Source organism: Triticum dicoccoides, chromosome 7A (genome assembly GCF_002162155.2).
Source record: "Triticum dicoccoides isolate Atlit2015 ecotype Zavitan chromosome 7A, WEW_v2.0, whole genome shotgun sequence".
NCBI classification, from domain to species: Eukaryota; Viridiplantae; Streptophyta; class Magnoliopsida; order Poales; family Poaceae; genus Triticum; species Triticum dicoccoides.
In genome coordinates, this window is record NC_041392.1 from 701,348,511 (window position 1) to 701,358,997 (window position 10,487).

The following is a 10,487-nucleotide window of genomic DNA, read 5'->3' on the forward strand; positions in this document are numbered from 1 at the left end:
TTCGAAGTTGTTCTCACACATGGTTTTCTCAAACTTTAGGTTAGTTCATCTTCACTGATTTGAGGTGTGCAAAGAGGAGCTCGAGATTTTCTTCACGCGTACGGAGTCCCTCTTTGCTTTACCGCACTACGGCACCTGATGCCAATACGGTCCATGTAGTCACTAGTAGAAAACATGGCTTTGGTTTAGGCCAGAAAAGGGCATTAATCCCAGTTGTCCTACGAACTGGGACCAATGGGTGCATCAGTCCCGGTTCATGAGGCCAAGGCGCCGGCCGGGCCTCGGGGGCCATTGATCCCGGTTCTTCTGACCCCTTTGGTCCCAGTTCCAGAGACAAACCGAGACCAATGGGCCTCGCTCCTGACGCCACACCTTTAGTCCCGGTTGGTGGCTGGAACCTGGACTAAATGTCAGTCTTCTGTCCCGGTTCTAGCCACCAACTGGAACTAAAGAGATGCCTATATATACCCTCGCCCCTGCCCGCTCGCTCCTCTGTTTTTTTGGCCGTGTGGGAGGTGTATGCATGCGCTGCTCTGTATCCCTTCTATGCATGCACATGAGGTGTTCGATGAAAGAGAGGTCACTTCTCTCTATTAGTTAGCTAACACAATATGAAACCCCTAAATTAACCCTCCAAAACCCCTAACCCCCCTCCCTTTCAAAAACGACTAAAACCCCAGCGCCCGCGAGCTGCTGACGCGTGGCTGCCTTTTAGTCCCGGTTGGTGTTACCAACTAGGACTAAAGGTTCTCCTGCCTGGACGCCCCACAGCGGCCACATGGAGCCCCTTTAGTCCCGGTTCATAAGCCAACCGGGACTAAAGGTTGTGGGCATTAATCCTTGTTAGACTTTGTAACGTAGCCCAACTGTGTAATCTGTATATTGTGTAACCTTATAAATATATGTGATAGGCCACCCCTAGAGGGTTGAGCCAGTTCCCACAAACCCTATGTTTAACATGGTATCAGCCTAAACCCTAAGTCCTACTCCACCTCAGCCGCCGCCGCCGTGCCCCCAACCCTAGGGCCGCCGTCGCCGCAGCTACCATGACCGCTTCCGCCTCCGGTTCCGCCAGCTCCGGGGCCCTCCCCGCCCTTCTCAATCTCCCCGCCCATGCCAGTGCGTCGCCGCGGCCCCAATTCTTCGGCACCACCACCGTTGGCTCGATGTTCTCGGCTCCGATCCAGCCATCTCCCGCGACGTCGACGGTGGCGGCCTCCACCGCCGCGATGATGGCGCCACCCACGGCCCTCGCTGGTTCGTCCCCGACACTCCCCATCCTGCCGGCGGCCTCGGGGGCCTCCGATGATCTGCTCGCGGGTGTGGCACCCGCAGCTCCTGCGGTGTCCGCTGTTGCTACCACTGACGCCGCCATGTTCTCCGGGCCTTTTCACTTCGACAACCTGATCACCACTCGTCTCACGCCGGACAACTATTTGTTTTGGCGTGCCAAGGTTCTACCGCTGCTCCGCTGCCACTCCCTCCTTGGCTATGTTGATGGTTCCTTGCCATGTCCGCCGCAGGTTATCCCCACTGTCCACGGCCCGGCCATCAACCCGGTGCACCGTGTGTGGGTGCAGCAAGACCAAGCGATCCTCTCCGCCATCCAGGGCTCCCTAGGAGACAGGGTCGCCGGCCTTTGCCTCTTTGCTGCCTCCTCCTTGAATGCGTGGACGACTCTGGAACATGCGTTTGCCCAGACCTCCACCGCCCACTCGATGGCTCTTCGCAGCAAGCTCGATGACATCAAGAAACTGGACTCATCTGCCACAACATACTTCAACAAAATCAAGGTCTTGGCGGACACACTGACCTCTATTGGTCGACCGCTGAGTGATGAGGAGTTCGCCGGCTACGTTATCAAGGGTCTCGATGCCGAGTACAACAACCTTGCCAGGGCCGTCCACAACGCCAAGCTACCGCTTCCTCCGCATGAGCTCTTCTCCCGTCTGCTCTTCACCGAGCAACGCATCGAAGCTCGCCGATCCGTCACCACCACCCCGACCAGCCAGCGGCCTTTTGGGCATCACGTGGCCAACGCCCACCTACGCCCTCTTCGCCTGCCCGGCTTGCCACCCCCCGCGCCAGCCTCGGGTGGGGGCCTCGTGCGGTACCAGCTTTGTGGCCATGAGAGGCACCTCGCCTCCAAGTGCCACAAACGATTTCAGCGGAGCTTCCTTGGCATCGGCAATGATGGCAAAGGCAATGAGTGCCAATTTGCCATGGCAGATTCTGGCCCTCCTGCTGCCCATGTTGTCGCCAAGGGCAAGGACACACGCGTCGACCAAGGTTTTACACCGTCATACCCGATTGATCCCGCATGGTATATGGACACCAGCGCCACGAATCATATGACGAACGAGCTCGCCAAGCTGTCCACTCACCAGCCCTACTACAGTCACGACAAGGTTCACACCGCCAACGGTGTAGGTATGCCCATCTCTCACGTTGGTCAAGCATATCTCTTAACTAGTCATCCATCTAGGCAGCTTCCTCTTCATAATATTTTACGCGTCCCCTCGGTGACTCTTAATTTGTTATCTGTTCCAAAACTCACTCTTGATAACAATGTCCTATGTGAATTTCACCCATTTGATCTTTTTGTCAAGGACCGAGCCACCCGGTAAATTCTGCTTAGCGGCCGCCTGAGCCATGGCTTATACCGCTTGGAGGATCCATCCGCCCCGCACGTCTTCAGCGATGTTCGTGTGTCGCCATCTCAGTGGCACTCTCGCCTTGGTCACCCCGCCACTCCCATAGTTCGCCATATACTTCACCGTCATGAGCTGCCTATCGAGTCTAGAAATAAGGAGATGTCTGTGTGTGATGCCTGTCAACAAGGCAAGAGTCATCAATTACCATTTGTTTCCTCTACTCGGGAAGTCAGAGTCCTCTTGAGCTTGTGTTTTTTGATGTCTGGGGACCCGCACAAACATCTATCAGTGGTCACAACTACTATGTTAGTTTTATTGATGCCTATAGTCGCTTTACCTGGCTTTATCTTCTTAAGCGCAAATCTGATGTGTTTGATATATTCATTCAGTTTCAAGTACATGTTGAACGTCTTCTCAAGCATAAACTTATTCATGTTCAGTCTGATTGGGGGGGGGGGGCGAATATCGCAACCTCAACACTTTCTTTAATAAGCTTGGGATCTCTCATCGTTTATCATGTCTCACACACATCAATAGAATGGCGCTGTTGAGCGCAAACATCGACATGTAGTTGAGATCGGACTCACACTCCTGGCTCACGCCTCCGTGCCGTTTCGTTTTTGGAGTGATGCCTTTGCTACCGCGTGTTTTCTTATTAACAGACTACCTACGCGTGTTCTGAATATGAAAACTCCTATCGAGCTTCTTTTACATGAAACTCCTGACTATACCTTCTTTAAGGTGTTCGGGTGTGCCTGTTGGCCTCATCTTCGTCCATATAATCATAGAAAGCTTGAATTTCGATCAAAAATGTGTGTTCCTGGGTTATAGTTCTCTCCATAAAGGCTACAAGTGCCTTCATGTGCCAACAAATCGTGTCTATATATCCCGTGATGTTGTCTTTGATGAGAACGTCTTCCTCTTCTCCTCCATGTCGCAGCAACCCACCACACCTCCATCTATGCATTCATCTCCTATTATGCTTGGCCAATTTGAAGATGTTGCATATTCGCCTGTGTTGTTACCTAATCATGGTGCAGGAATTGGACGCGGTGCTCGCTTGGAACTACTCACTGATGCATATCCTGAGACGCACGTCGATCGGCCGGTGCACGTGCATGCACCGCCTCCCGCCTTCGACCCCGCCTTTGGAACCCCGCCTGCCCATGCAACTAGGCCGGCGCCTGCGATGGCCTTCGTACCTGGGCCGGTGTCCATCACGGCTACCTCTGCGCGGCCCGCGTCACCAATGGCCTTAGCCGAGAGGCTCGAGCGGTCCTCATCACCGTCTCCATGTCTGGCTTCGCCTCCGTCATCGCCTACGTCGCCCGCCCATACGTCTTTGCCGCCCCTCTCACCTGGGTTGGCTGAGCCTCTCGTCGCCTCGCCTGGGCCCCCATCGCCCGATCCTCCTTCACCGACGCCTCAAGGATCGGTGCCTCCTGCTCCTGTCATCGTTGCACCGCAATGTCCGCATACTCGCAGCCGCAGCGGTATTGTTCTTCCCAAACAGTGTCATGATGGAACTGTCACATACCTGGCTGCTTGTCTTGCTCATGCTGTTGCAGATCCCACCGCTGAACCACACAGTCATGAGGCCGCTATGAGTATTCCTCACTGGAGAGCTGCTATGGAGGAAGAGTACCACGCTCTTATGCATAATGAGACCTGGACACTGGTTCCCCCTCCACCTCGCGTAAACATCATTGATTCAAAGTGGGTTTTCAAAGTCAAGAGACATGCAGATGGTTCTATTGAGCGCTACAAGGCGTGTCTTGTGGCCAAGGGGTTTAAACAGCGTCAGGGTCTGGACTATGAGGACACATTCAACCCCGTTGTTAAACCTACTACTATTCGGCTTCTCCTGTCTCTTGCAGTCTCTCGTGGTTGGTCTCTTCAACAGCTCGATGTGCAGAATGCTTTTCTTTATGGGCTGCTTGAAGAGGAGGTTTACATGCGGCAGCCACCAGGGTTTGTTGATCATGCTCAGCCTCATCATCTCTATCGTCTGACGAAGGCTCTCTATGTACTGAAGCAGGCGCCCCGTGCCTGGCTTGCTGGCCTTGCTTCGGCCCTTCGTACTCATGGCTTCGTTCCGTCGACAGCTGACAGCTCGCTATTCTTATTTCAGCGCCCCAGTGTGACTGTGTATTTGCTTGTGTATGTGGATGATATCATTTTGGTCAGCTCCTCTGCAACGGCTGCTGACTCTCTTGTGACTGCACTTGGCAGAGATTTCGCGGTTAAGGATTTGGGACGGCTCCACTTCTTCCTGGGTATTGAAGTTGCGCATCAGTCTCGTGGCAGCTTAGCTCTCACCCAGAAGAAGTACTCCCTTGACCTCTTGCGCCGCGCTGGTATGCTCAAGTGTAAGCCATCCCCCACACCAATGTCCTCCACTGACAAGCTCTCGGCTACTGCTGGTACGATCTTGTCTCCCGCGGATGCAATGGAGTATCAAAGCTGTCAGTTGGTGGCTTGCAGTATCTGATGATCACACACCCTGATCTTTCCTTTGCGGTTAACAGGGTATGCTAGTATCTTCATTCACCTACTGATATGCATTGGTCTGCTATGAAGCGCATTCTTCGTTATGTGCGTCTCACTGTCTCCTATGATCTTCATCTGCGACCCAGTTCCTCTGCCGTTCTATCTGCGTTTTTAGATGCTAATTGGGCTGGGTGTCCGGATGACAGGAGATCCATGGGGGGATATGCTGTATTTTTGGGTCCTAATTTGATCGCCTGGAGTGGACGCAAGCAAGCCAATGTTTCTCGCAGCAGCACAGAAGCCGAGTACAAAGCAGTTGCTAATGCGACTGCTGAGCTTATCTGGATCGAGTCTTTACTTCGAGAGTTGGGAATCTCCCAGTCACATCCTCCGGTTCTTTGGTGTGACAACGTCGGTGCTACGTTTCTTTTGACAAACCCGGTGTTCCATGCACGGACCAAACACATTGAAATTGACTATCATTTTGTGAGGGAACGTGTTGCACAGAAGCTACTACAGATCAAGTTTATCTCCTCGAAGGATCAACTTGCTGACATCTTCACCAAGCCTCTACCTTCTCCCATGTTCGAGGTCTGTAGGCGCAATCTCAACCTCCTAGATGCATCAGGAGTGAGTTGAGATTGAGGAAGGATGTTAGACTTTGTAACGTAGCCCAACTGTGTAATCTGTATATTGTGTAACCTTATAAATATATGTGATAGGCCACCCCTAGAGGGTTGAGCCAGTTCCCACAAATCCTATGTTTAACAGTCCTGACCATTTTGTCCCGGTTCTAGAACCGGGACTAAAGGCCCTCTGGAACCGGGACTAGTGCCCTGTTTTCTACTAGTGATAATGTGCACTTCAACTGTTCAACATTCAAGTTGAGTTCTTTTGAGATAAATCAAAAGATCCTTGATTAATTTCTCCAGGGGGTATAGGTCTAGACTGACAATCTAATTAGTTTTCTGGTCATTTGTTTGGATATATAAGTTGTCACATAATTTGTGTCTTGTGTGAGAGTCCGTACTATAAAAGTTGTGTGGGTTATTTCCGGTATCTTTCTGTACTTAGCAACAAAGCGCTTGTCACATAATTAGTTTTGTGGTCATTTATTTGGATATCTTCAGTAGTTTTAAGGCCGCGGGATGTTGTGTTAGCAACAGACAATTTGAGATATCTTCCTGCAGTGAAAGCAAAAGCCATGCAAGCAAAACTTGACAAATGATGAGCTGATGAGTTGTTCATGGTGGTATTTGAATATTTGATCTGTTTCGTACCTGCATATGTGGTATGGTTGCTCATCTCAGTGAGGCAGGCAGATTGCTGGAATTTTGCCCAAGCCCAACACATCATATGTTCGCTTGGGATTTCAGTATCCGCTGTGTCTAAATTTGGAACAATCCATGTGTTTGCATGCATGGCGTAATTCAAATATGTGATGGATCAACCAAAGCTGCGATCCAGCTCTATCGTTGGTGTTGGTTTTTGACGCCAAGCGCAGGCTTGCCTGTGGTCCTATGTAGTGCTAGTTTTGTGTGATATGCACACATTTATTCCCGTGTTTACAATTCCATGATTCCGTCGTAGTCTAGGTGGTTAGGATACTCGGCTCTCACCCGAGAGACCCGGGTTCAAGTCCCGGCGACGGAAAATCTGTGTTTTTGTTTTTCTATTATTTCCCTAAAGTTGAATGATCATTTTTCCTGATCTTAGTGAAGGATAAATGCATCTGCTAATGTGCTGTTCATATCGAAGCTACTTCTGTTACATGCTCACTGTTGAATATAGGAAAGACAGTTTGTCACCCTGAACAGCTTGGTGAAATTATCTTCATTTTGAGATTGTTTTGTAGTTTTTGGTGAAAGCAGTTTGTGATGGTGGCCAGTTTGTGATGGCAGTCCTAACCTTTTGCTCATGTGTTGCATGCGAAATTCAGAGATGTGTTATGGATCGAAGGTTTTCTTCTATCATTTCTAGCTTTTTAAGCTTATTAGGAGGTGTGCACTCACTCTTAACTACTGTCGACGTTCAGAATGTGACAACATCAGCATCAAATGTATTCTTCAGCTCATCTGAAAACCTTTTGCTCGTTTCCGGATGAGCTGCGCAAACTAGATTCACTTCACTTGTTGGATGTTACGATAGATATCTGATTATTCGATTCTGATTTCTTGCGATAACACGTTGCAATCAGTTGTGCTATGAACTTTCGATTGTACTGTTAGAAGCCGATTGCTGTTTAATCACCATCTGCATTTACGGTATGCTTACTGAATCAGATTGCAGAACATTCAGTGAATTGTCTGAATAAGAATGCACTTTACCTGCATTTTTTTCATACCAAAGCCAGCGGAACTGAGTCGTGTAATTTCCATACCGTCTGCAACTTCTACTGCAAGTTCCCGCAGTCAACACCGGACCAACACTTTCGGGCTTTCGGCTTGTCATCGTAGGATTCCTTATAGTTGCTCCTCCTGTCAAGTTTTCTCGACGCCTACCCTACAAACCACGTCCGCCATTAATTTTCCTTCGTTGTTTACCTTGGCCATGGCTAAAAGCTCAGCATTGGTGGCGGCAGGGGAGTGTGTACCCGAGATCACGTCGCCCAGATGGGAGCACCGCGACGCTCACTCTCGAGGTGACGGATTAGCTGCAGCTAAGGGCATGGGCGTCGGCAAGATCGTCAGCGCGACCACCGCAAATTCGTTGGGGAGTCTAAAGGTCTGTTTGGTTCCAAATTAGTCATCAATTTATAAGTCGAAAAATGAAAAAAGTGACTTATTTTGCCAAACAGACCTAACTTATAAGTCACCCCAACTTATAAGTCATAAGTTGCTCCACCCCAACTTAAAACTTATAAGTCACCCCTTTTGCGTGGGTCCCATCACCTTTACATTAAAAAAAGGTAGAAATGTGTGATCAGGTGACTTATAAGTCAGGTGACAACCAAACAGACGTGACTTATAAATCACTGGTTTTAAGTCACCTGACTTATAAGTCAGATGACTTATTGAAACCAAACATGCCCTAAGCTGGAATAGTTGGCGCTACTCGGGGACGGCCACGATACAGTGCGTCCTCACTGTCGTCACGGGCAAGTCGGCCCAGGTGAACAAGCAAATCATTTCGTGATGCCTCCCAAATCTAGTTAACATGCTTATGGTACTGTGCGCTTGTGGCCCAATATATGTTTTTGTGTTTCCTCAAAAGTCAAAACCCAACGTTAACAAAGCAAAACGAGGGGAATTGTCTTGAGTACTATCCACCATGACCACCTCACTTGGTGATAAAAATATATTGGCACACCGAATGGGTATCTTTCTTTATCTGTTTCTGGCTATGTGATCACCGTCAACCACAGTTAATGGGACTATATATATGCACGAACAGTTGATGGGGAGGCTGGAAAATAAATAAATGTCATAACAACTAACCGACGAGGTGGATGGTGACGAGTCAATGATTTGTTGTACTTTTTTTTAAACTACAAATGATTGCTTGAGTTTGTACAACCACCTTTTCAACTAAGTATGTTGCTTGTACTTGGTTGGATACTAACATAAAGTTAAGGTGACTGGTTTCAAAAAACGGTTGGTTCGCTAACCACCCAACCTCTACCGCATAGCCATTCTATTGAAGGAAAAACGATGTCCTCTTTGTCTCTCACCAATGTAGCAAACAATCTCTTGTAGCACACCGACCCACCCGATAGCACCGCCAGGAGACCCGCACGTTCGGAGCAGCTTCATCGCGCTCTGCAGCATTGCCGTCGAGTCTCGCAACAACCGGTCTATAGCCGCAGAATCCCATGCTCGCGGCGTCGAGAGGCGTTGCTTTTGGAGGAACTTTCTCGAGCTCATAGTACTTGTTCCGTCAATAGAAGGTTGTTGCCGGCGATTGTTGTTGTATTCGAGGATTATTGTGTTGATTGCTTCAATTTTGTTTTTATTTTCCTTTGCCCATGCAAAACTTCGATCTTGTATGACTTTGCTCTTTTTTGGGGTGATTCTTCATATGTGATCGTTGGTGTTGTTTTTTTGCGAGGGGTTGGTGTTGTTTGTTGATTGACCCTTGGGACAAAGGTAGCACAGTATTGGACCACAAGTGTATGAGTTTGTAGCAAGCATCAAAATTTTCTTAATGAGAACCAAGGTATCCATCCCTGAAGGTACAAGTTTCACCACCAATGTTAAATTGTATTACAATACGGATAACTTCACTTGTGTTCCCATTAGCAAGGTGTCAACCTTACTAGCTTTGCTAGTTGTGTTGGGGAACGCGGTATTTCAAAAAATCTCCTACTATCACGCAAGATCTATCTAGGAGATGCATAGCAACGAGAGGGGAGAGTGTGTCTACGTACCCTCGTAGACCGAAAGCGGAAGCGTTAAGTGACGCGGTTGATCTAGTCGAACGTCTTCGCGATCCAACCGATCAAGTACCGAACGCACGGCACCTCCGCGATCTGCACACGTTCAGCTCGGTGAGGTCCCTCGTACTCTTGATCCAACTGAGGCCAAGGGTGAGTTCCTCAGCACGACGGCGTGTTGACGATGATGATGAAGTTACCGACACAGGGCTTCGTCTAAGCACTATGACAATATGACCGAGGTGTAAAACTGTGGAGGGGGGCACCGCACACGGCTAAAGATCAACTTGTGTGTTTTGGGGATGCCCACTGCCCACGTATATAAAGGAGGGGGGAAGAGGAGGCCGGCCTAGGAGGGGCGCGCCTATAGGGGGAGTCCAACTAGGATTCCCAATCTTAGTTGGAGTCCCCTTCCTTTCCGAAGAGGGGATAGAGGAAAGAAGTAGGAGAGGGAGAAGGAAAGAGAGGGGGGCACTGCCCCCTCCCTAGTCGAATTCAGACTTGCCATGGGGGGCGCGCGGCCAACCCTTGAGGCCCTTCTCTCCTTTCCCGTATGGCCCATTAAGGCCCACTACTTCCCCCGACGAATTGCCGTAACTCTCTGGTACTCCGAAAAATACCCGAATCAGTCGAACCTTTTCGATGTCCGAATATAGCCTTCCAATATATCGATCTTTACATCTGGACCATTTCGAGACTCCTTGTCATGTCTGTGATCTCATCCGGGACTCCGAACAACCTTCGGTACATCAAATCACATAACTCATAATACAAATCGTCATCGAACATTAAGTGTGCGAACCCTACAGGTTCGATAACTATGTAGACATGACCGAGAGACATCTCCGGTCAATAAACAATAGCGAAACCTGGATGCTCATATTGGCTCCTACATATTCGACGATGATCTTTATTAGTCAAACCGCATAACAACATACGTTGTTCCCTTTGTCATCGGTATGTTACTTGCC

The 10,487-nt window shown here is 49.3% G+C and overlaps 1 non-coding gene across 1 annotated transcript; it reads left to right on the forward strand.

Moving 5' to 3' along the window:
• The first annotated feature begins 6,724 nt into the window (after positions 1-6,724).
• TRNAE-CUC lies at positions 6,725-6,797 on the forward strand. The gene has a single exon. It is a non-coding gene; the product is annotated as a tRNA-Glu (tRNA).
• The last annotated feature ends 3,690 nt before the right edge of the window (positions 6,798-10,487 follow it).